Source organism: Oryzias melastigma, unplaced genomic scaffold (assembly GCF_002922805.2).
Source record: "Oryzias melastigma strain HK-1 unplaced genomic scaffold, ASM292280v2 sc00184, whole genome shotgun sequence".
Taxonomy (NCBI): domain Eukaryota; kingdom Metazoa; phylum Chordata; class Actinopteri; order Beloniformes; family Adrianichthyidae; genus Oryzias; species Oryzias melastigma.
In genome coordinates, this window is record NW_023416879.1 from 398,108 (window position 1) to 424,349 (window position 26,242).

The 26,242-nt window shown below is 43.7% G+C and overlaps 1 protein-coding gene across 3 annotated transcripts in view; it reads right to left on the reverse strand.

Annotated features, from left to right (window-relative positions):
* LOC112138633 (C-myc promoter-binding protein) overlaps positions 1 to 9,117 on the reverse strand; it is a gene marked incomplete at its 3' end in the record, with an annotated part of 46,287 nt that extends 37,170 nt beyond the window's left edge. Inside the window, 1 exon segment of one of the 3 annotated variants that reach the window (XM_024261223.2) lies at positions 8,846 to 9,117. 3 annotated transcript variants of the gene reach the window in all.
* Positions 9,118 to 26,242: the final 17,125 nt, after the last annotated feature.

Genomic DNA, 26,242 nt, shown 5'->3' on the forward strand with positions numbered 1-26,242 from the left:
CTATTATTAGATCACCTCAGTAAGAAATGAGCATAAACGGAACAAATGTAACTAACAAATTCATTATTGATACATAATAAAACAACAATTTGTTCTAATTCGAAGCTCTATACAAAAGCTTTTGGTTAATATTTTAACAAAACCCTCAAAGTCATCTCAACTCCACAGCCACAATCGAGTCTCCGCCCCCCTGCGCGCGGCTGTTACGAGCACGCGCAGTCTCTCCTTCTCTCCTCTTGCAGCCCAGCGTGACACGTAATGCGCGGCAATAGACAGACTGTCTCCTTTTTTTCTTTTTTCATGGAGGTTCTCCTCTAAATCAGGTTTTAAACTCCTGATTTTAAAGCGTGTCTTCTCTCCCTCACACTCTGTGGATCTGTCAGTAACAAACAGCTGCGGAAGAATAATCCAGTCGGACCGAACCATTTTCAATGTAGAGGAGGGGGGTCCGGTGACAACGTTTCCTAAACAAAATATATAAACATCGTTACCTTAACATTAAAAATAAAAGTATTTGTGATTATATATTGGTTATTGGTTTACTGAAATAATGTTTTCTGTTGTGTCCTTTTGTCATCATTTGGGGCCTCCGTGCCCCCCCCTCCTCTCAGTCTGGGCTCCTAGAATCAGCCGCTCCGTAAGAAGAAGAAGAAGCGCGGCTCTTCCGGGGGTTTCTCCTGTGTTCATTTAAAACGAAAGTTTATCGCAAAAGACTCATTTCACTATCAAAAAAAAGTAATATCGCAATAACGATAATTATCGTTTTATCGCCCAGCCCCATTTAAACTCAAATAAAAAGCAGAATTACTCATTATAATATGTACTGTATATTTTATCAACCTAAAATCTGTTTAGTTTTAATCTGGGTTATTTTGTTCTATTTTTCAAATTTGCCCATGCTGACGAAGCTTTTGCATCTTTGACAGATTCTCTGAATTATCTTCCCATGTTTACGGAGTGCCAGTTTCAGAATTAGTTTTAAAGTCCATAAAAGGAAAAAGGGTTTTTCACAGTTGAAACTCTTCATCCAGAGTCTTCCTCAGTGTCTGCAGGTCATTTGGATCCACAGCTGCACTTCCTGCTGCACCAGCTCTGCATGTTTTATTTAATAATCACAGCATCATTGAACTCCATGGTTTTGGTGGATTAAGAAACATATTGGTGTGAAACCAAATAACAGGGTGGAGAATGCTTGGGTGGATAAACGCCAGTAATCAAAATAATTCAAATAATGTTCTGATAGGAAACAGCCATGTCAACACAGGTCTTTCATCACTTCAGAACTGCTGAGCCAGATTTGAGATCTGATAAAAGGGATTTGGTGATATTATTCAGAATACTTTAGCATGAACAGAACCTATTCAGAATGACAACAGTCATCGGAGGAACCAGAGAAATCAACGTGCTACGATAATCATTTCGTTAGTTGACAAAAAATTACTGAATACAATTATTTTCTAGATGACAGGCTTGAACTTATTTTCAAAATAAAAGCTTAATAAACTTCAAGGCTCCTTACAGACTAAAAACATGTTTGTTCTTTTCAAAGTATGTAGAAACATAAACAAGGGTTATAATGTCAAAATATTTAATGTACAGTGAGTGAACAAAGCAGTTTTTTTAATCAAACTAAACCTGGACTGATAGCAGAACTGGTCTTGAGAAGTTACAGAGTTTAACAAGCCCCAAAACCTTAAACGTAGCCAAGTGTCAGGCTGGGGTCAGAGGATAGACAAAGCTTCTCACCCAAACCCGCTGACATTAACCACAGCGGGGAATGACACAGTGTTCAGGCCAAACAAGCCTTCACTTCACTTGTCCAAATGGTTTGCTTAAGCAGCGGCAATGACTTCCAGCTGTCCGAACTGGACAGGAACCGGAGCCAAATAAACCACTGGGATTCTGGTTCTTACAGCTCGCTGCTGCTCTCGGCTCCAGCTGTACAGAGCTTCAGCACAGACACGACTCGTGGAGAAGGTGAGAGGACTCAGCAGAAAGCCACACATCTGCTTATAATTAAACCAGAGCAGTGGGTGTTTGGCTCTTCTGCGTTTTAACATCCAGTCACATAAAATGTCAAAGCAAAGATCAACCATGCTGATACAAGTTTTTGCATCGCCAAAGTCATCATCCTCACACCAATCTATTGGTTTTAGTTTGATCCTGTACTGACCAGCTGCAGATCTGACCAGACTCTACACTCCCGAGAAGCACTGATAATGCAATGAAAATTTAAAGAGAAGCAAAGGAAATGTGTAAAAAAAAAAAAAAACCTGTCTCCTGAACAATTTCTGTAGGACTTGTGACCAGATGACAGAAGAACTCTGGGTGTATTTTGCAGCTAATGTTTCACAGCTGACAGCGACAGATTCTGTCAGACGGACATACCACCAGCTTCTGCTTACAAAAGCTAAAATAACTGTTTGTCTCCCCTTAAAATTTCAACATTGCAGAGAAAAGGATTTGAATTTGTGTTTTTAGGCATACTAAGGGGTGTAAGACAGAAGGATGACAAAGTGGCAGAAAATACAAATAACCTGTGGAACTAGTATTTTTTTTCCATCAATCCTTCCATTTATCATAGTTTTCTTGCCTTTTATTTATGTGTATAATCTATTAGGTTTGTTTGTTTGATCTTCACTGGTGTCCGTTGCAGATATAAAATCCTGTCCTCCTTTGTCACGGGAGGAATCACACATCAATGTAAGGGTGGGGTCATCTGGACCCCTTAAGAGAGCACGAGGGTTTAGGATGGCTATTATCCCTTTATTTTTCTATGAGCACAAAGTTATGATCAAAAACAAAGAGGAGTGATGTTAGAACCACGGCTGAGCTAACAGCAGCTCACTGACCGCAGTAGAAAACATTACAACAGGAATAAGTTTGACTTTAATGTCAGACACCCTGGAATTTATGGAAGCGTTTGTGATACATAATTTAAAATAAAAGTCAATACTGGAAATGCTATTTCCTTTTCACATTGTACCTGCATTACTTGTTTCTTAAATTAAATTAAAATGCAATTATCAGAAAAGGCTTTTTCTTTCCCTTCTTCAACTCCGCTCATTCTTTAACTTAATTAAAACGATAACGAAAATGGCATTTGACATTTCATTTTCACAAAGTTCTTTAGTGCTTTTGTACCAAAATTCAATTAGAAATATAATATTTGTCAAATTAAAATGGATTAACAGAAATGCTTTTTCATTTTCAAAATGTACCTGCAGTATTTGTCTCCTAAATAAAATGAAAAAGGAATCCTGAACAGCTTTTTCCTTTTCTACATCTTCACCACTCATTCTATAAAATAATTAAAGTGAAAAAGCCATTGACTTTGACAATTCCACAGGAATTGTCTGATTTTTGTTCTGTTTACAAGGATTATCACGTCTCATAGCCAAAGCTATTTCTAGTGTTAGCATGAGCATTAGCACAAGGTTAGAAGAATAAAATCATAATTACCTTCATAATTAAACAAGCAGCATTCACTGAAGTACTTGTAACCAGTGGCGGTTCTACACTGAATTACTCCCCGGGCGAGAGCCTCCCCAGGCGCCCCCACCCCCACCCAGCACCATAGTCACAACTGAATTTTGTTTGTCTGTCTCAACGGCCATTTTTACTACAATTACAATTGAAAACAGGACACAAAGGACATTTAACATAATTCTGAGCAGCATAAAAACAGTTACCAGTACATGCAATAATACTAACTACAAATATATTGTATAAATATATTTTAAAAAATAGGATTTTAAATTAGAACATCCATGTTTTGAAAATGTAAATGAACATGCCCTACACTGATCTCTACTTCAGAGAAGAAAAATCTGCTCATGGTTGCTGTCTTCAATCCTGTGATTGGTACACAGGACCGGGCCGGACTGGACTTTTGAGCATTTCCATTATTAAATGGATCTGTCAAGTAGGACCAACTGGTACCATTTCTGGTCCCCTTTTGGTCATAGGTCCATAGAAAAATGGAACCCATTGGGGCAGAGCTTCTGTCATCACAAGATGTAACCCACTGATTGGCAGAACGGTTTCACAACAACAGCAAGCGTCCGAGCAGCGCTTTTCCCAACTCAAGATCCAAACCGAAAGCTTTGTTCCCCGCCCCAAATCTTCTTGCAAAAAAATAAATTCTTTACATACAGTATTCCCTCGTATTTGTGGGAGTTGGGGGACCGGAGACACACCAAATCCCCAAATACTGAGACACACACCCTTTTCTAAAGAATGACCGTTATCGATCCATACTCATCAAAACACTTCTAATTGTGCTTTGTAAAACATTTATTTAAGAACAGATGACCTTCACAAACTAAATTGACAGAAGTTTTGAACCCAGGAAAACTATCTTGGATATAGCAGTCCAGCTGCAGGCTTAGGGCTATGGTAACATAAGTCTTTTTATGAGAGCCGACGATGGTAAGGAACTTTTCCTATTAATGCATTTTTCACATAGTAAACTGATTCATTATGTGACATTTAAGAATGTATTTGGGTTAGTAGAAAGAATATTAAAGAACATAAATGTTCTTCTTTCCCTTTTCATGTAATTCCAGTTGAGCATTGGTTAAAGCAACACATCACATTTAACATTTTGAATGACCACTGGGTATTTATTAATGTTTGTAATGCTACAGCCACTCCACACTTGCTCCGTGGCCCATCTTTGCTGGCCCTGTGAAATCCTTCTGCCAACCGCAGAAAGCAAGAAAAAGTAGCTGTTCAAGAAAGCAGGCCGTTGCCTTGACTGCCATCAGCAGTGACTGATATTTTGGCTCCCACCATCCTGTTAACAGTGATATTTTCAAGCAAAAATACAAGATGCTGACAAATAAGCAGCTGCACCGTTGATCAGACCAAAGGTAAAAAGTAGAGCCGGATCTCTGACAAACTCCTGCATTGCTCCGGTTCAGATCCGGAGAGCCTTAATTTAATTTTTGAGTTTTATTTTAAAAATGAATCCATTTATATTGTGTTTTCATGTGGTGTCACCAGAGCAGATGTCTGTCATTTTGGAGGCCATAATCATATGATAAATAAACTGGTGTGACTTTGACTGAGGTGTGTGAGAATACATATCTAAAGAGGTGTCCAGTTTTAAGTTCACACAAGTGATCAGATCTTTGGAGTTCTTTTCATTTTGTCACAAGCAGCATATTCCCACACATCATAAAGGAATGTAACAAACGGCCAGTAAGAATGTGTTTTTTATTCTAGTTTTACATCAGATTAATTTTGAGGCAAATGGGCAAAAAAGATGTGTTTCTTTCTTTGTTAATATTGCATCACTCGTCTTAAGGAATAAAAGCAAGGAATCCAGAATATATCTGGGGATTAGAGATGTCACAATTCTCAGTCTGAAACTGAACCCGATGCTACACCGTTGAACTGAATCATGGGTAAAGTGAATGGTTGCATCCCTACTGCATACCAGTGTGTTTACGTTAAAAGTGTTAAACAGGACTTGTGCTAAATTTAAGAGGGATTTATTATTTATTGCTTCATTACATTACTCCAGGCAGCAAATTGAGGTTTGAATGGAATCGTGGGGAACGTACATCCCTGCTGGGTATTTAACCTGAAGGAAGTCCGCTATTAAATAGTTTCAAAATAAATGTTGGGGTAGAGTGTCTGCCCTGAGACTGGAAGGTTATGAGTTCAAAACTACGATCAAATCTATGATATGTATGGCTGAGGCTGTAAATTAGATTTTTTTTTACTTTTTCTGTCTGTTTATTTTGTTTCTGCTGGAGTGGGAGTTTTTGTCTTTGTTTGTTTCCAAATATCTTGGAATGTGTGTTTACAAATATAAATTATGCTAACAGACAATGCCTGTGGGTCCCAGTTTCAGCGAAATGAAGGCAATTCAGTCATCATTTGTCCAAGTTACAGCCATGTTGAAGCCAGACAACAGTGACTGGTTCTAGTCGGAGTCAGTGTTTCTTTGGCAACCACTCTCACCAATCAGGAGTGAGCTTGTTCAAAGTCCACACCCCTTTCGCTGAAAGCTTTTGGGGGCATCTGCTAATGAAATGTTCTGGGTGAGGACCAGCGAGCAACACGTGCTTTTACTGAGGCACCTGATTGGCCAGTTTATAACTTGAATAATTTACAATAAACAAAAAAATATGAAAATTTAAGATTATCAAGAGTATGTTGAAAAGAGGTGTCAGAGCAAGAATGTTTATTCTGACCAATAGAATGACTGATTAAAGCCATTTATTTCTCTATAGAAGTCTGTGGGATTTTGGCCTCTTGGAGCCAACAGGTACTTCCTGTTTGAACACTGGGGGGGAGGGGTCACTCAATCCAGTTCTAATATACAGGTAATGGCAGCAGCAGAGCTTTACTTTGCTATCATTACAAGCTTTGGTCCTTGTATTTTGGTTGTTTGGTGTAAATAGTTTTTTTATTTTTCTGTAAACATATCCTAGCTGGTTCTCAGACTGGGTTTGTGAGAGTTTTTGAGTTGTTGGGGTATGTAATTTGCTTTTTCCATCCTTTTACTACTACCTAGACGGGGATGTGAACACATGCCAAACAACACTAAGAATGGGACTTAATGCCTCCCTGCTTGACACTCTACTGGGGCTTAAACCACCCTGAGTGCAGCTGAGACAACAGAGAATAAAGTTTTCACAAACAGGTGAGGTGTGGGGCAACTAATGGGAGTTTAACTTTAAAGTTCTTTCAACACAGGCCAGTCTATGGACTCATTTCAAAGGGACAGACAGAAAGGATGATAAAAACCTCCCTTCATCTGGATCGGTTTGCTCTCAACTACCGCACTCTCAAGACGAAACCAAAGACTGAAACGGACCAAACCACATACTTCCAATAGTTAGCCCCAAGTTCAGCTCTGAAGACAGGAAGCGTAGGGACGAAAGCAGGCTGGTGCAGCTCTGACTGACGGGCATGAATAAAGACCTTTTCTTTCTCACTACACTGTCAACCGCAAAACAAGTTTACAACTTTTTGACTGAATTGTGCTTTAAATTCTCAAATGACCTGCAGTCTCCAGCAGTCTCCAGCATGACCGGTACCAGAGTCCAGGTGAGTTTCCAATATACTATATAATATCAAAAATAATATCTACATTGCGTTATATTGTGATATTTAGTTTTGCTATTGATACTCAATATGTTCTCACCAGGTATCGATCTTTTATTTTTGTTTGAAGAGGCTGTAAATCATTATATTCATCATCCTTTGGTGAGACGTTCCTTCGGAGGAAGATAGCAAGACTGAGGCCCAGTCTTCCCTTCTCCCTTCCCCTACATTTGAAGGGGCATTTTTAGTGCAAGTGTGTATGGATTGTTTTTTTTTTTAATCCTACCCTCGAAGGAGGGATACAAAGTCTTTCCCCGCGAGGGTACACCGCGTCACGCTGAGAAGCACTTTTCTTAACATGGGTGCGTTCTGAAGTACAGATGTTTACATTTAAGTAATGACTTTTTGTTGTAGCACGACCTTTTTAAAGTTAAAAACCGCTGTTGTTATGTATATTGAGTGCTGGAAGCTCTGCGCTAATGCAAACAGACCAGTGATTATTGGTGAGGTCATCTAACAAAAGTGAAGTCCGAATTATGAGACACTATTTTTTCATAACTCTCCGTTTGGAGGGCTAAATGAAGGGGAAGGGAGAAGGGAAGAATTCGGATTGGGTCTAACTGCTTTAAGCACCAACGTGTATGGCAGCTACTGGACTTATTTAACTTTTGTTCTTTTGTTTACAACAATTTACACTAAGTAGTGGCACTACTCCAGTGTTTCAACTCCAACTTTTCAACCGTTAACAGTAGATTGTGAAGAAGAAAAGCAGCTCATTGAGACACTTTTCTTCTTCACAATCTACTGGAATTATTCTGTTAACGGTTGAAAAGTTACAGTAGGTTAAAGATTAAGTGTTTAAGTGTCACCAGCGACGCTTCAGGTGTTAAAGGGTTAAACTAAACAATAAATGGAGATGTGCATTTCCCCAAATATATATTTTTCTAAACGATGTGAGTTATTAGAGATGATTTTACCAATGATTGCAGCATCGTGATATTACGGATATTGTGAGGTACCCAGTGATTCCAGCCATAGTTTCTAAACCAAACAGAAGAGACATCCATGCAAATGAACCCCAGCACTGATCACACCTGTCAGTGTGAAAACACCAACATGGTCCAGTTTGAGGTTTGTGATGTCACTAAACATTTAAGTGATTTATTTTTCTTTTCAATTTCCAGTTAGAAAACAACAAGAAAACGTGGGTCCTACAATCAGCTAAATGATTGACACCGGTCGAAGAATGGATCTTTCGGTGGGATTGTGAAGAGCATGTGTCCAGTCAGAAGTTCTGACTGGGGGGTTAGCACCTGAACTCTACCTGTGCGGGGGGGGTTGGAGCCCCAGCTGCCTCTGTCAACGTCTTCAGGCTCAGAAAACACCTGAACTCGCGCTGGACGGACTTCCTGTCAAACGCAGGCGGCAGCAAAGTTTCATCCCAACACAAACTGGAGCACACAAAGCCGCCGCCGCGGCGGGACAACTGGGTGAATTCTGGGTTATTTTTAGCCCGGGACCGCATCGTTGAGCCAAAAACAGCCGCGCGGGCGGATGACATGCGGGTCAATGTGGCGTGATAGTTATTTGGCTCTCGGCGGCTCAAATGTTTGATTTCTTACCATTCTAAACAACCTGTAGCTTCCGGTGCGGGAATGACCCCGCAAGGAGAGCGGGGACGCGTGGCCGCGGGGAGCACACGCACGGACGCGGAGGGGACGCGTGATGTAACGGAGCTAGCCGCGTCAGGCTCAGACCTGGCAGCTGCTCGGTAAATCCTCACCGGTCACTCATTCGGCAGCCTCATCGCGCCCGACTCACCGGTGTGAGAACGACAGGCGGTCCCCGTTCCTCGGGCTCGGTGGGCCGGTGGGGTCCCGCTGCGGTCCAAGGCTTCACAGAGGAGCGGGTCGTCCCGGCACAGCCGCTCGGTTCCTCCCGGAGAAAAAACCGTTAAGTCTTCATGCAGCTCACGTTACTGACGTCCGCGCCGCCGCCATCTTGGTTGGCAGCTGACACGCACGCGCGCGCGCGTTCTCTCTTGCCCCACTTTAGGGGACTTCTGTAGCAGCTGAACTAAACATCAGGCTTTCTGTGACAGTAAGGCAGACTAAAACGACCGTTTTGATTCCTGATGTTTCTATGATTCCAGTCTGTTCTCTAATTACAAGGATCATTATTATTTTTTAGCATCTTTCTCTTATTTGAGCTAAATCAGAATCATTGACTGTATCAGAGAACTGGACTGAGTGTGAGTGACGTCATCCATAGAACATGGTTTACTTTAAGATCTGATTGAGGTCAGTTTCAGTCGACATTTTTTCTAAATACAAACTCTGCTATGATGGAGCCGGATGACGTCAGTAAGCAGTGATTATCTGAGTCAGTCTGATGGTGCATTCACACCAGGCGCAGCAGACGCGACTTTGACACAGCAGCTGCATCAAATTTGCGTCTGCTGGGTCTCTTTTGACGCGTTTCAAATTTACTGATTATAGCCTTGACCCCCCTGCTGTGGAGAAACTGCAGAGGTTGTTCTGGAATTCATTCGTTACCACATCCTGGAAACATGGATGAATGAGTAGCTTGGATTTAGTTTTGGAGAGCTCTACAGAGGCACCGGCAAGCACAGTGTCTGGTTTCACCAGATCTTTCTGGGTTCTTTGTGCTTCACTTGTGCAGCAATAGCTACACTTGAGGGCTGTTTTAACGTTACTTCCGTCTGTCTGTAACCAAGTTTGAGCATTAAGCCGAGAGGGGGGAAATAAAATTGGGATCTTTTTTACTATGGTCTTGATGAAAACATGACGAGCATCACAAGCCAATAAATCTAGAGCGATCACGCGTGCTGCAATGGCACTCGCTGTGGCTCTCTGGTTTGCCAAGCAGCTAACCGCCGGCAGGCATCCAGAACGGGCTCCGCCTTCCAGGGACCCGCAGCCTGGACATTAGACCTCGCTAGATCTACGTGATCGCTATTACCTTTGCCAGAACCTGAGGAGCGGTGATCACTATTAGCTCTGCCGAAGCCTGGGTAATGGAGCTCACTAGCTAGCTAAGATGTTCATCAGGCAACTGTCTACAATAGCTGTCAATACAGCTCCATGAGCTTTGTGAAAGGTTGGCAAGGCTGGCAACCTGTCCAGGGTGTATCTCGCCTTCGCCCAACAGTAATTGCGACTGTCTTTGGCACTCCACAGCCTCCGCGGGTTAAGAAAACGGATGAAAATTCAGGAGGAAAATCCTTGCATCGAGCCACCACTTTGAATTTCCTTTTCTACCCTTTTACCTAGTCCCTGACAGCGTCACGTTCCCAAAGCCGAGTCCCTGATTGGTTGACACGCCACAACATCCTTGCCACCCCCAAATTGCGCCACACCACTGCAGATCATGTCTGGTGTGAATGCGCCATGAGTCATTGTTTCTACAGCAACAATGTTGGCCAATCAGGACTGGAGTGGGAAGTCCACACCCCCATCATTTGAAATAAATGGTAGAGGTGTGGAAAAAAAAGAGCTTGAAAGAAGCTACACAAAATCTGTCGAACATTTTAGACATGGGAGACAGCAGGCTCCGCCTGTTACGATAGAGTTACTGTACAAGTCAAAGAGAGAGTATTATTACTGTAGGTGTCACCGGTAACATCTCCAGTGTTAGAGGGTTAACCTAAGCCTGGGTGTCATCCTGATCAGCACTCTTTCCCACACTTCTCACGTCAACAATATCACTCGGACTGCCTACTTCTACCTCTGGAACATCTGCTGTCTTCGCCCTTCCCTCAGCCCTCATTCCACTGCCGTACTGGTCCACAGCCTCGTCACATCTCGCCTGGACTATTGTAACTCTTTTCTGTATGGACTCCCACAAAAAACTCTCCGGAAACTCCAGCTGGTCCAAAATTCTGCTGCCCGCATTATAACACAGACTCCTTCCTTCCACCACATCACGCCCATACTCAAGCAGCTTCATTGGCTACCCATCACCTACCGGATCACTTACAAAATCCTTCTCCTAACCCACAAAGCCATCCGTAACCTCGCCCTGCCATATCTCTCGGACCTACTCCAAGTCGCTATCCAAGTCCACTCCCTCAGTCCTCGTCATCTCTCCAGCTCGTCATCCCCACCGCCCGCCTTGTCACCATGGGGAGCAGAGCATTCAGTCACTCTGCCCCACAACTCTGGAACTCCCTCCCACCTGACCTCAGGACTATGGACTCACTCCCTCTCTTCATTTCCAGCCTGTAAACCCATCTTTTCAGACTGGCCTCATGACTGCAATACATCTGTCTTTAAAAAAAACAAAAAACTTTTAAGCTTAACTTAATATAGTGTTTTTATATTTTTATATTTGTGCTTTTATCCTTGTTCGGTGACCTTGAGTTCCATGAAAGGCGCCTGATAAATAAAATTTATTATTATTTAGTTTAGTGATTTCTGGCTGGTGTAGACATAATTCAGTCTTATTTCCCCTGATGTGACAACAGACTTTGGTGAAATCTGGGGACTGTTTTGAAGTTGCTGAAAGTCTCCTGCAACAATTAATTAGCAAATTCCAGGTGTTTTGTTTGTTGTCTAGCTGTGTGTTGTTCTGTTATGACAATCTTAGCATTAGCATTGGTGGTATGCATACAGTAGTTGCTTTTGTTGATGTAAACTCGAGAGGTGAAATGGCATACATTTAATTATGACATATTCACTGCTGTAGCTTACATGTCAACTGCCACTGAATGCTAAAAATGCAATATCTGAAGAGATATTTTTCCTTGGAGAGTTCAAATGTCATGTCACCACCACCACCCCCTAAATTGTTGGTATCATGTTGGACTTTTAACACTGAATAGTCAACACAGTCGCAGTAAAATGCGTACATATGCCACGACTTTGCACTCCGAAATACCGTGTATAATATACGCCAAACACGGTTTTTGCGTGCATATGATACGCAATGTTAGAGAATAGGTTGCGCTGGCGTACAATATACACGAGTTTTTAGGTTTCGTTTTGGTCACGTGGTAAGAAATCCTCGGGCTCTTTTCTAAATGACGTCGTTCCTGGTTAAGGTTAGGATTACGGTTATGGTTAGGGTTAGAAAAGCAAATTGTTCGTTTGTGGGGCTGTCTGTGATGCTCACGCCTCCACCAGGGGACGTGTCAAACCTGGAAAACAGACTTTGACACGTTTAGGACCGCGCGTATTATATGCACGCAAAAACCGGTTTTGGCGTATATTATACACGGTATTTCTCAAATCGTGGCATATGTACGCATTTTACTGAGACTGGGCTGGAATAGTAGACAGTCCTTTTTGAATCATATCCCCAGTAGTCTATTCAGGAGCTGCAAGATTTGAAACTCCCAGTTGTTCTTCAAATCCTATGATAGAATGTCAAGAACAGTTTATTTCTTACTTTTGTTCCAGCAATTTGTTTCTATTCTGCTTCCCTGTGTGCAGACCCCTTTTTGGATCGATAGGTTATTATTTACCTTACCTTACCCTTACCTTGTAAATGGTTGGATTTTCCAACATAAAGGAGATGTTTGTTTAGATTCTTCCATCCATCTTCCTCCCCTCATCTGGGACCGGGTCATAGGGGCAGCAGTCTTTGCAAAGATTCAATTCAATTCAATTCAATTCAATTCAATTTTATTTATATAGCCCAATATCACAAATTCAATTTGCCTCATTGGGCTTCATGCCTGTAGTTTTTACAGATGCACAGATGGAGTCATAAAGCACAGATGGAGTCATAAGATGCCCAGACTTCCCTCTCCCCGGCCACTTCCTTCAGCTCCTCTGGGGGACCCTGAGCCGTTCCCAGGCCAGTCGAGAAATGTAGTCTCTCCAGCATGTCCTGGGTCTTCCCTGGGGTCTCCACCTAGTGGGACATGCCCTGAACACCTCTCCGGGGAGGTGTCCTGGAGGCATCCGGAACAGATGCCCGAGCCACCTCAACTGGCTTCTCTCTACTCCAAGCTCTCTGCGGGTGACCGAGATTCTCCTCCTATCTCTCAGGGACCACCCAGCCACAACAGACCGGTGTAGTGACTCCATAACAGCAAACGTCGCTCTTATCTGCCTGTCGATCTCACAATCCTGATGTTCCCTCACTCGTGAGCAAGACCCCACGATATTTAAACTCCTCCATCTGGGACAGGAGCACTCCACCCACCGAGAGAGGACAAGCTACCTTTCTCCGGTCAAAGACCATGGCCTCAGACTTGGCAGTGATGACCATCAACCCAGCAATACACTCTCAGCCACAAACCGCCCCAATGCATGCTGGAGGTCCTGGCTTGATGAAGCCAACAGGAAGTCATCTGCAAAGAGCAGAGAGGAAATCCTGTGTATATTCCTATTCATTCAAATTGATCCCATTAAATAAGCTAGTTAAAATACATAAATAAATAAATAAAACAAACAAAGTAGTCAACTGAACTTGGTTTATCTTTAATCATAGAAAATTTTGTATCTTTACTTAAAGAGTATCTAGGTTTTGAAATACAGTGATAAGAGAGCCTACTCAGTCACAACACCACAAAAAAGCCACTGAGGAGAAATCCAATCATTGGCTCAAGAACAATTTTTATCATATACCAAAGGTGGTGACAAATCTAGTCTTTGACAAGGAATTGTATTCCAGACTATAGAGGGGATACAATTACGTCTTCAGTAACCGCCCGATGGCCATGCTAATGGGCAATGCTGGAGGGCAATGGTGGGACTAAGTGCAAGGAAATTGGGAAATATATCAAATATCCAAAGATCTCAAACCTATCAGCAAAAATTGCCAATTGTAATTGATTGGGTAGCTCCTTACTAAGTTTCTCCTAAAGAAACTTCAGTTTACGGTGGCATCTGCTGCTTTACCAGAAATAGCACTGTCACAAACGGGCATACAGCAGGTTCCACGTGCTGCAGGTTTATTTGTTCAGACAGGAACCAAGTACAGCTAAAAATCCACAAACCTAGATCAGAGTCAGACAGGCACAGGTGAATCACGAGCATGGGATTATCCAAGAAGAGACTAGAGTTGTAAGAATCCAGGCGAGGGTCAGGGCAGGGAGCAAGTTATCACAGAATAAGCAGGGTCAGAAACAGAAGATCGGGTTTGAATGAAATGCTTGATAATGCAGGCGGGGTAGCACAGAGTGTGGCTCTGTGTGCTGCTTAAGAAGCAGGTTGTTGTCGGATTGGAGTCAGGTGAGTTAGTGCTCTGGAGACTGCTCCCACCTTTGACCAGAAGGGGAGTCAGAGCCCTGACTCCTGACAAACATGTCTTGACCTGGTGAATTATCTGATCCTGTCACTGAGCTGATTTACACAATGCAGGAGATGCGTGCATACAAGGACTAGAGGCACATAATTATTTCACATCAGGATGGGATCGTGATGTCACTGTACGGTATTTCCCAAACTCGACATTGCCGTAATCACATTTGTACAAAATATGCCCTTGCTGCTCAGCATCCATCAGCTCACAACACTACACACTCCATTACACATCTCAGTAAAGACAACAGACTGTGATATGTCGTCCAGATCCACCACTGCTCTGGTTGTGCATGTTCAGTGTTGTGTACATGATGTAATGTATTGAGCATTGAATATATGCACTAAATATATGCATATATGCTGCAAATTTTCCCTAAATATTTAGACCAGCTGGTTATTAAATGTGTAAAAGTTGTGTTTATTTAGCTAAAGTTTGCAAATTGTAACTCACCTTTGACAAAATAATCTGAGAGAATTGTAGTTTGTTGCTGTTGTCCTCTGGATCCTTTGTCTTCTTCCTCAAATCCGCATCGCGGACCCTGAATTAAAGATGGGGCTGCTTTAGGCTATAATGGATACAGTAAGTAGGGTTATCTGATAAGGTAAGACATTTGGATAGCTATATCTATCAGTTACTGCTGGTGGTTCACTTTCGGCTTATCCCTTTCGGGGTCACCACAGCGTAACAGCACCCACTGTTTCACATCAGTGATTTGGCAGAGTTTTTACGCCGGATGCTCTTCCTGACACAACCCTGTACTTGAGGGGCACAGGGACCCAGTTAGGCAGCAGCGTCAAGGGTCTTGACTAAGGACCCAATCTGGGTGGGGATCAGTGGACAACCCTGGAATCAAACCCAGGACTCCTGCGAGTCAGCCCCAGTTACTGCTACGGGTAGGTAAATGGGGGGGCGAGAATGCAAACTGAAGTCTGTAACCTTTAGCTAAGTTTTCAGCACCCAGCTGGAAGCTCTGCAATCTCCCCATGCTTGAATGTTCACTGTCCTACATGCAGCTGTATGAGGTGCTGAATGTAAACATTCACCTCATTGAAATTATTTGACAACTTCACCACATTTAAACATTTCTTTCTATATGTGCTGCATTTTTTGTCACATTTTGTCAGTATTTATCACAAATGAAAGCATTATTTGTGACCTCAGGATATGAACTTTTTAGATGATAAATTTAAATCTAAATATTAATGATAAATAATAAATATGAATATAAATCTATATGTAAAATGTACATGGCAAAAGTAAAGTTATATGTAAGCAATACATGTAAATCTGAAATCTAAACAAGTCTAAACCCTAAATATATTTGTAAATGTGAAATCTAAACATTTTATCTAAATGCAAACCTAAATGTTTAACTTAATTGTTAAATGTGAACATAAGTGTAAATTAGTGAGCAGAGGAGCTCATGTGTGGGCCCAGCACAACTGGCCCAGCCAGGCAGGAGAACTGGGCTGCCCCACAGGTTGAATACTGGCGCTTCTCTGTGGCCTCCAGTGATTTTAGTGCCATTATGTTACAAAGAAAGTCACAGTTTTGAGATCAAACTGTCCTAAATCGAATTGAATTTTATTCATATCACAAAGGATAAATTCATTATTGCAAACAAAATGTAAAGTTTTAAGAATAAAACTTCATTATTTGATCTAAAAACTGTGAGTCTTGTTCACAACATGGTGGCACAAAAATCACTGGATACCTGAGCAGCTGCACAGCTTCATTCTGTTTTCTTTGTCTGTTTTTATGTGTGTGCTTAGAAGGGAACACTTTTATTAAACATATTTTCGTGTAACAGCAGAACCCAACAGCACTGGTGTGTATTTGATGCGTGTCCCCAGATTTCCATGGGAGGTGAATTTGAGCAGCCGCTCTATCAGGGATGTCAAACATCAGGCCTCGAGGGCCGGTGTCCTCTATGTTTTCCAACCAACCTGCCATTGAAGATCCTTATTGGCTAAACACACCTGATCCAGGTAATCAGCAGCAGTCAAGACAGGACTTCAGAAAAAAACCTTCACAGGCATGCGATTTACCTAAATCAGGAATAGCCAACTCCAGGCCTCGATTGCCGCAGTATCTGCCTGATTTCCAGATATCCAAACCCATCTCCTGACTGATTACCTGGTCCAGGTCACAGGTGTGTCCAGTCAGTTAGAACATGGCAGAGCAGGAGTTGTTGAAAAACATGCAGGACTGTGGCCCTTGAGGCCTCGAGTTGCCTATTCCTGACATAGACGGTTATAGAAAATCAACACCTGTGCAGCAGGTGAATTCAGTTCTAACTTGTGTTACAAGTTATATTTGTTACAGGACAAATATATTCACCACTGCTGTTTTCCCTTCTTTATGTGAATTTGACCACCATCAGTCCTCCAGAGACGGTAAAATGAAAGCAGCTGTTTTTACAGAGCTCTGCATTCTGATCGTCTAACAGGAAAGGCTGCTAGTCTTCCTTTTTGACAAAACCCTCTCCATTCATCTGGACTTGGGACCAGAACATAAAAGTATTATCGTGCTCCCTTGTGGTTGCATTAAAAAATTTTTTTTTGTTTATTTTTTTAGCTGCTGTTATTTTATTTTTTTAATGCTGTTTTTTTCTGTCTTTTTCATAGCATTATCCTTCGATTATCTATATAAACCTCACTAGCTTTTGGGGTTTTTTTTCACTGGGAAAAACTGGAGTCCCAGCGAAATACTAAACTTATTTTACTATACTTTTCTAACAGCATTTTTTAAGCTTTATTTTTTTCACGTCGATGGTATCTATTTAAAATGGTAAACATACTATAAGTTAATTTACCCAGAGGCAAAACTAACTAAAGCCATTTTTTATTACTATCTAACCCATGCTATTTATTTAAACCTTTATCCTACTTTTAAGCAAATTTTGTTCCTAAAAGATTTTTTTTGGAGATGAAGCAAGTTTTGCTCCTAAAAAAAAAAAGCTAAAAAGAGCTAAAAAGAGCAATGGAGCCTAAAACTGTCCTCACCATGGACACAGGCCGTCATCGAGAGCGTGCACATGTGGGAACAAGATAGCCAGAGCAGACACCCTCTCTGCTTCTGCTTCGTTTCAGGGCCTGCAACACACCCAGGATGCATTAGCGTCTCCAGTCACATGTGAACACTGCGCACGGCTCTCTGTCAAAACCTGCAAACGGCGGCTCTCGTGCCAAGTGAGCCTGTGAGCAGCTGACCCGATGATGGTGGCAAGACCTCCATGTCTCGCCACAAGGGAAAACGGCTCCCAAAAGCCAAATCTCCTAGTCGACAGGTTTTGGCAGTTTTCCCAGAGTGCCTGGAAGAGGCGACCGGTCGTGGAGCAATCCACTTACTGCCAAGAACCATACCCTCGGGGGCTCGGGACTTGACTGCGCTGGCATGGAGGAGAATGATTTCGCTCACATTCCTCCAGTGGAACCTCTGCTGCCATCTCACGTGCACCCGACGCAGCATGACCTCCGCAAGCCCCGCCTTACTCTCCATATCCGATGGGTTTCAGTCTATGCTGACAGACAGAGGCTACAAGGCGGTAGCCTCGTCAGTAAACACCCTGAACCTCTGATCTCTGAATGCCCTGATCTCTGCTCCTCGCTTATAAGGCGGAAATTCACTATCAGATGTCAGCCTCCCCGACCTCAGACCTGTGGGACAAACTGTGGGAGGTGAAAGACCTCTGCCTGCGCCTACACAGATCTGCTGTCCAAGCCGCAGGGCGGGCTATGGTCCTCATGATGACTCAGGAGAGAGCGAGATGGTTAAACCTTTCGAGTGTGTCTCAGAAGGAGAAGACTCATATCCTCGACGTTCCCATGGACCCAAAGGGTTTATTTGGTCTAGGGTGGCTACGAAGGCGAGGCCCTCCAGCTCTGTCTGCCCAGGAAGGCGCCCCCTCTCTCAGCTGCACTGCATCAGACCTCTGCTCAGGCTGTGGCTCGACCGGCTTTTCGCATCCCCAGGCGTCAGCCCCAACCGCATTGGAGGACTGCGGTCACGGCAAACCCACTGAGCTGAAAGGCACGTGGACCAAGAATCCGTTTGCTCCCAAGGTATCACTGGGAAACCAGCCGGTCCCGTCAAGCACCGGGAGCTCCAAGAAAAAGACACGTGCAACCTAAGACACTCTCTACCGGGAGGGGGAGCGAGCTCGGCAAGACACCTGCCCTCATCCTCCCAGCCAACGTTCGGTTCCGTTCAAAATCAAGTTCAAGTTCAAGTTCAACAGGTTCCAAGCCATCCAAAAGGCGTGCAGAGGATGCGCTGGCACTCCCAGCACACAGCCAGTTGAAAAGGAGGAAGACCGGACCAGCAGAGAGCTCAGTGGAGCCACAGCTACGTTCAGTAAACGCACGCAAGTCCACAAGCACACACCAGTGCAATTATGTTGTGTTATTAAACAAAATGTGTTCAATAAAAGTTATTCTGTGTGTGCGCCCCAGCTCAATGCACAGGACGCGCACACACAAGGAGAATAACACAAAATGAGAAACGGAACAGAACTAGCCTGTGCAGCTGCACATGTGGCCGCGGGGGGTGCCCAGCGCTCCACCCACGGTACTGCAGCCCAGGTTGCTTGGCTCTTTAAGCCCCTGGATGTTAGTGAAATGTACAGAAGCGGCCATCACACTTTTGAGAGAGAGACATAAACTGCCTGGAGCTCCTGGCCGTGTCTCTGGCACTGAACCACTTTCTGCCCCTCTTGAGGGGGGAGCATGTTTTGGTCAGAACTGACAATACCACTGTAGTGGCATATATCAACAAACGGGGGGGCTTGATCACGTCGTCTGCACATGTTGGCACACAGACTGACAGTTTGGAGCAACTCTCGCGTGCTGTCACTGAGAGCCATCCACGTTCCGGGCATAATGAACCGCGGGGCAGATCTGCTGTCCAGAAGAAACCCTAGCTACAGGGAGTAGAAGCTCCACAGTGATGTGGTGGCTCAGGTATGGACCATCTACAGTTGAGCAGAAATCGACATTTTTGCGTTGGTGGAGAATGGGCATTGTCCCAAATTTTATTCCCTGACCGATCAGGCCTCCCCGCTGGGACTGGACGCATTAGCTTAGGAGTGGCCGAAGGTCCTGCTGTCTGCGTTTCCTCCACTGGAGTCGATACCCCCACCTTGGCAGGGCGCGAGGTGGGAAGCATTCTCTCATCCTGATAGCTCCTTGCTGGCCAGGGAATCCCTTCTGAACAGAGAGCCATGGCCACTTCCACTCCGCAAGGACCTGCTGTTTTAGGCGCGCGAGGAAATCTTCCATCCTCATCCAGGTCATATGGTAAATGGTAAATGGCGTATACTTGTATAGCACTTTCTACCCTCCTTCAAGGGCCCAAAGCACTTCACAGTCACAGACCCATTCACCCATTCACACACACATTCACACACTGGTGGTGGCTCCGCTGCCGAACACTGGCGCCAACCTCCCACCAGAGGCAATTCGGGGTTCAGTGTCTGGCACTGTGGGCTCGGCCTATGAGAGCTTAAATCTGGTTTACCCTCTCATTCTGGTTTCTGCAAAACATGTGAGCGACATTCATGAGTTGTCAGTTAACCTGTCATGCAGTTTTCCATTCACGGGTTCTGACGAAACCTAATCCTGCCTTTTTACCCGAGGTTTTTGATTCTGCTGTGTCGAGCCGCCCTCTCGAGCTATCAGCCTTTACCCACCGCCCTTCGCCTCTGTTGAGCAAGAGCGGCTTCATGCGCTTTTGCCGGGTCTGAGCTCTGCGCATTTATATGCAGATGACCGCTGACTTTAGAAAATCAGAACAGACATTTGTGTTATGGGCTCCACCGCATAAAGGAAGACCTCTCACTAAGCAACGTTTGTCACGTTGGATTGTGGAGGCTAATATCATGGCCATATAATGTCAGGGAATTGGAACCTCCTTCTGGTCTGCAGGCTCACTCCACACGTGGAATATCCTCTTCTTGGGCACTATTTTGAGGAATTTAAGAAGGTGACATATGTGAAGCTGCCAGCTGGGCTTCACCCCACACCTTCACCAGATTCTGTAAACTGGATGTGACAGCAAAGAAGAGCAAAGAGGAGAGACTCAGGATCATAAAGAAGTTCTCCCTCTCCACATCAGTCTTTGGCGCCACCTACTGGCCAGACTCTCCACTTACAGGCAGTGTACCACAGGTGACAGAGCAAACTAAAACAGTAGGGGGTTTGGAGGACTGATCCTCAGACATGAACCTCAGGAGTGTCCCCCGTCTGTTCTGGGTCCCAGAAAAGCAGATTTTTTAAAAACTCTTGTTAGTTTTGTATTTTCAATGGCTCATAGTGAGTTGTGGTGTCTGGATGCAGAGACAAAAAGGATATGGTCCTGGCTGTGCTGCATTCAGCTGGGTTCCTCCTTTAGTTTCTTCATCTTTCGTTCCAATAGCATGATTTGATTCTGTACCTGTTAGGACGATGTGAGAGTTTAAACCTGGGCTGTCATGGCTCAGCAGAGCACTGATTGTTTACTCTATGAAGCTAAAGACCAACCAGTGACCATGAGGGCTGCACACTGTCACCTGTGACCACACACAACCTGAAGTCATCAAGAAACACAAACCACACAAAATGGTTGACAAATGTTCCTCTTTTGTCAACTCAGTGTTTCTGTGGGTGATGAGTTTAGACATTAAACCAGCAGAGAAATCGAAGATTCTTCAGCTGGAAGAACGTCTTGCAGCAGCTCTGTACTATGACTGGCTGTAAACCAGCTACTTTAGACAATGGCGATCCATCCGTCTGTTCTGAGACCTTCACCAGCGTTTAGTGGATCAACATGTAAAGGATTTGTTTTCAGTGTTCGGTTGGAATAAAAATATTGGCTTGTAGAATCTAAAAAAAATTCTGAATTTAGCTTGTTTTTGTGTTGTTGTATTTTAACGATGCTGATCTAAATCGTTGCATGAAAAGGTCGGATGTGAGCAGTTTGGACCCGGCTGATGAAAAAAACAGTCAATTCAGTATATTTCTGGGACCCTGGTCTGCAATGCATTAAGGTACAGAAGGCGGTTGGAGTCTGGCTGCGGCCTCTGTTATGTGAATGGACGTGTTGGTTTGACGTGATGCCTCAGCATCCGTGCTTCTTTCAGCGTCTCTGCCATATGGACATGTACTTAGTTGAGACAGTAGCTACGTTTACATGACCTCAAGTAATGGGAATAAACGCCTGATCAGAACAGAAATGCGTCATGTAAACACGCCGTTCGGAATACTCTGGCCCGATCAGACTCTCTCGGATCCAATTTCTTTCCGATCAAGACAGGTGGGTTATACCGATGGTTGATCCGATCAAGCTGCATGTAAACACACGTTCTGATCGTGTGTCATTACTGTGCTGGATTTTACCTCATGCATAGAGGGTCTGGCAGTTTTTGGAGCACCAACAGAACCGATCAGCTGCTCTCCACGAGCGAACTCTTTTCTTTGAGTAGAAAAGCCGATTCACAGCTTTCATGTGTGAGCGCACACGGGGGTGCTTTGTTACAGTGTGAGCTTCGGACCGCAGTATTTCCAATCACATCCAAATAGAATAAAGACTGATCTTATTCCCACATATTTACGTGATGACAATATGCACATTTCCCGCATGGATTTAGAAAATTATGAAGAACAGGCTCTTAAAAATATTGTAAATAATAATGAAAATACGCCCAGACTATCATCTTGCTCTATACATGATCTTTGTTTGTCTACAACAGAACTCATTATTTTTTTTTCTACGACTATTTCCGGTATTTTAGACAGTTCTGCGCATGTCAACATGATTTATTCTGATCAACCGTGTGGCGCATGGAAACGTTTGTTACCATCGGATAAAGTTTTCTAGGGCCATGTGCAGAGTTCTATTCTAATCCAATCTATGATCTGATCAAGGACATTTTGCACATGGAAACACAGGTACTGATTTATTCTTTTGTGTATTTTTGCAGAGGTGATGCTGATCATTTTCTATTTAAAGTACCATTTGTATTAACATGTTATGGCTGGTGATCATATATACATCTCAAATATATGAACATAGTTATTGTTGATGTTTTTCTTTCAGTGGTGAAGGTAGTTAGTGTCGTGTTGAGGGTGTTCCTCTGGGAACGACTCACAGACCTCTGAGGATTGTAGATGACGGTAGAACGGATGGTTTTGGGAGATCTTTAAGATGTTTGGAGTCAAGGTTCTGTTATGCAGTCTTCTTCTTTTCCTTTGGGCTTTTCCCTTCAGGGGTCGCCACAGCGAATCAGTTTCCTCCATCTAAGCCTGTCTTCAGCATCCTCCACTCTAACACCAGCCACCTTCATGTCTTCATTCACTGCATCCATAAACCTCCTCTTTGGTCTTCCTCTAGACCTCTTTCCTGGCAGCTCTAGACTCAGCATCCTTCTACCAATATATTCACTGTCTCTCCTCTGAACATGTCCAAACCATCTCAGTCTGGCCTCTCTGACTTTATCTCCAAAACCTCTAACATGTGCTGTCCCTCTGATGTATTCATTCCTGATCCTATCCATCCTGGTCACTCCCAAAGAGAACCTCAGCATCTTCATCTCTGCTACCTCCAGCTCTGCTTCCTGTCTTTTCTTCAGTCCCACTGTTTCTAGTCCAAACAACATGGCTGGTCTCACCACAGTCTTGTACACCTTTCCTTTCATTTGTGCTGAAACTCTTCTGTCACACATCACACCTGACACTTTTCTCCACCCATTCCAACCTGCTTGCACTCTCCTCTTCACTTCTTTTCCACACTCTCCATTACTCTGTACTGTTGACCCTAAATACTTAAACTCCTCCACCTTCTTTATCTCTTCTCCCTGTAACCTCACTCTTCCACTCTGGTTCCTCTCATTCACACACATGTACTCTGTCTTACTGCGGCTAACCTTCATTCCTCTCCTTTCCAGGGCAAACCTCCACCTCTCTAACTCCACCTCCACCTGTTCCCTGCTCTCACTACAAATCACAATATCATCTGCAAACATCATAGTCCATGGTGATTCCTGTCTAACCTCATCCGTCAGTCTGTCCATCACCATTGCAAACAGGAAGGGGCTCAGAGCTGATCCCTGATGCAATCCCACCTCCACCTTGAACTCCTCTGTCACCCCTACAGCACACCTCACCACTGTCTTACAGCCCTCATACATGTCCTGCACTGCTCGGACATACTTCTCTGTCACTCCAGACTTCCTCATACAATACCATAGTTCCTCTCTGGGCACTCTGTCATAAGCTTTCTCCAGATCTACAAAGACACAGTGGAGCTCTCTCTGACCTTCTCTGTACTTCTCTATCAACATCCTCAAAGCAAATGTTGCATCTGTAGTGCTCTTTCTTGGCATGAAACCATACTGCTGCTCACAAATGTTCACTTCTGCTCTTAGTCTGGCTTCCACTACTCTTTCCCACACCTTCATTGTATGGCTCATCAGCTTTATTCCTCTGTAGTTACCACAACTCTGCACATCTCCCTTATTCTTAAAAATGGGCACCATCACACTTCTCCTCCATTCCTCAGGCATCTTCTCACCACCTAAGATCCTGTTGAACAACCCGGTCAAAAACTCCACTGCCATCTCTCCTAGACACTTCCATACCTCCACAGGTATATCATCAGGACCAAGAGCCTTTCCACTCTTCATCCTCTTCAAAGCCCCTCTCACTTCACCTTTACTAATCTTTCTTACTTCCTGCTCCACAACCGTCACCTCTTCTACTCTTTGTTCTCTCTCATTCTCTTCATTCATCAACTCTTCAAAGTATTCTTTCCATCTTTCCATTACACCACTGACACCTGTCACCACATTACCATTCCTATCCTTGATCACCCTAACCTGCTGCATGTCCTTCCCATCTCGATCTCTCTGCCTTGCTAGTCTGTACAGGTCAGTCTCTCCCTCCTTACTACCCAACCTAGCGTACAAGTCATCATAAGCTCTTTGTTTGGCCTTTGACACCTCTACTTTCACCTTACGCTGCATCTCCCTGTACTCCTGTCTACTCTCCTCAGTCCTCTCAGTGTCCCACTTCTTCTTAGCTAGTCTCTTACTCCGTATACACTCCTGCACCTCCTCATTCCACCACCAAGTCTCCTTATCAACTCTCTTTCCTGATGACACACCAAGTACACTCCTACCTGTCTCCCTGATCACATTAGCTGTAGTTATCCAGTCATCTGGGAGTACCTCCTGACCACCCAGAGCCTGTTTCAACTGTTTCTTAAAAGTCATGCAACAATCTTCTTTTTTCAGCTTCCACCAGTTTGTCCTCTTCTCTGCCTTTGCCCTCTCTTTCTTCATCTTCTTCACCACCAGAGTCATTCTACACACCACCATCCTGTGCTGTCTGGAAACACTCTCACCAACCACTACTTTACAGTCACTGATCTCCTTCAGATTACACCGTCTACACAAGATGTAGTCTATCTGTGTGCTTCTACCTCCACTCTTATAGGTCACTCTATGTTCCTGTCTCTTCTCAAAGAATGTATTCACTATCGCCATTTCCATCTTTTTTGCAAAATCAACCACCATCTGTCCTTCTACATTCCTCTCCTGGATACCAAACCTGCCCATCACCTCCTCATCACCTCGGTTTCCTGCACCAACATGACCATTGAAATCTGCACCAATGACAACTCTCTCATTTCCAGGGATGCTCATCATCACTTCATCAAGATCCAACCAGAACTTCTCCTTCTCTTCCAGCTCACATCCTACCTGTGGGGCATACCCACTAACAACATTGAACATGACACCCTCCATTTCTATCTTCAGACTCATCACTCTATCTGACACTCTTTTTACCTCCACAACACTCCTAACAAACTCCTCCTTTAGGATAACTCCTACTCCATTTCTCTTCCCATCTCCACCATGATAGAACAACTTGAACCCTGCTCCTAAACTTCTAGCCTTGCTACCTTTCCACCTGGTCTCCTGGACACACAGTATGTCTACCTTTCTCCTCTGCATCATGTCCACTAACTCTCTACCCTTTCCTGTCATAGTTCCAACATTCAAAGTCCCAACTCTCAGTCCAACACTAGTGACTTTCCTCTTCTCTCTCTCCCTACGAACCCGCCTTCCTCCTCTCCTTCTTCCACCAACAGTAGTCCAATTTCCACCGGCACCCTGTCGGTGAACAGCACCGATGGCGGTCGTTGTTAACCCGGGCCTCGACCGATCCGGTATGGATTTCGTAGGTCTGATTCGCATATTTGATTTGGGAAAGATTTTACGTCGGATGCCCTTCCTGACACAACCCTCTGTATTTTATCACGGGTTTTCACATTTTGATCTATTTTTTTATGAAAAAAACTTTTGATTGGGTATATGAGGTAAAAATTACTCGGCAAAAGTGATAGTCTAAGTTTTTATTGTGAAAGTGTTCAAGAGTGAATAGAGTTTGAGTAGAAACATTTGAATGCATCTGTTACTAAACATGGAGCCAGTAAATACAAATGAAACCAAGTCTAACAGAATTGGTTTGTGTCTCGACTAGATTGAAGGGTAACCAAACCCCAAATCAACTTTTTTTTGGCTGTTTACCTCTATAAATGTGGCTTGACACATTAAAATAAACTTGTATAATTCTAAAAAATTATGGTCAAAAACCGTCTGTGTGCTGCCCCCTACAGGTTGAATTGAGATATTACAATTGAATTCTGTGATTGGTCAAACCAGTTACGTCCCACGTCATGACCTGCAGCTCCATTAATGATGAGAGTCCTGTTCCCCAGTCCCACCCCTCGCTGTAGGTGGAGTCAGCCTTCCCTGTTTGGTTACCCTTTAATGTTAAAAAACGAACAGGATGTGTTTGTGAGAGAAGATGCTCTGTGTCAACAGAAGGACACACAGCTGTTGTGAATGAACAAACAGGCAGAGAAA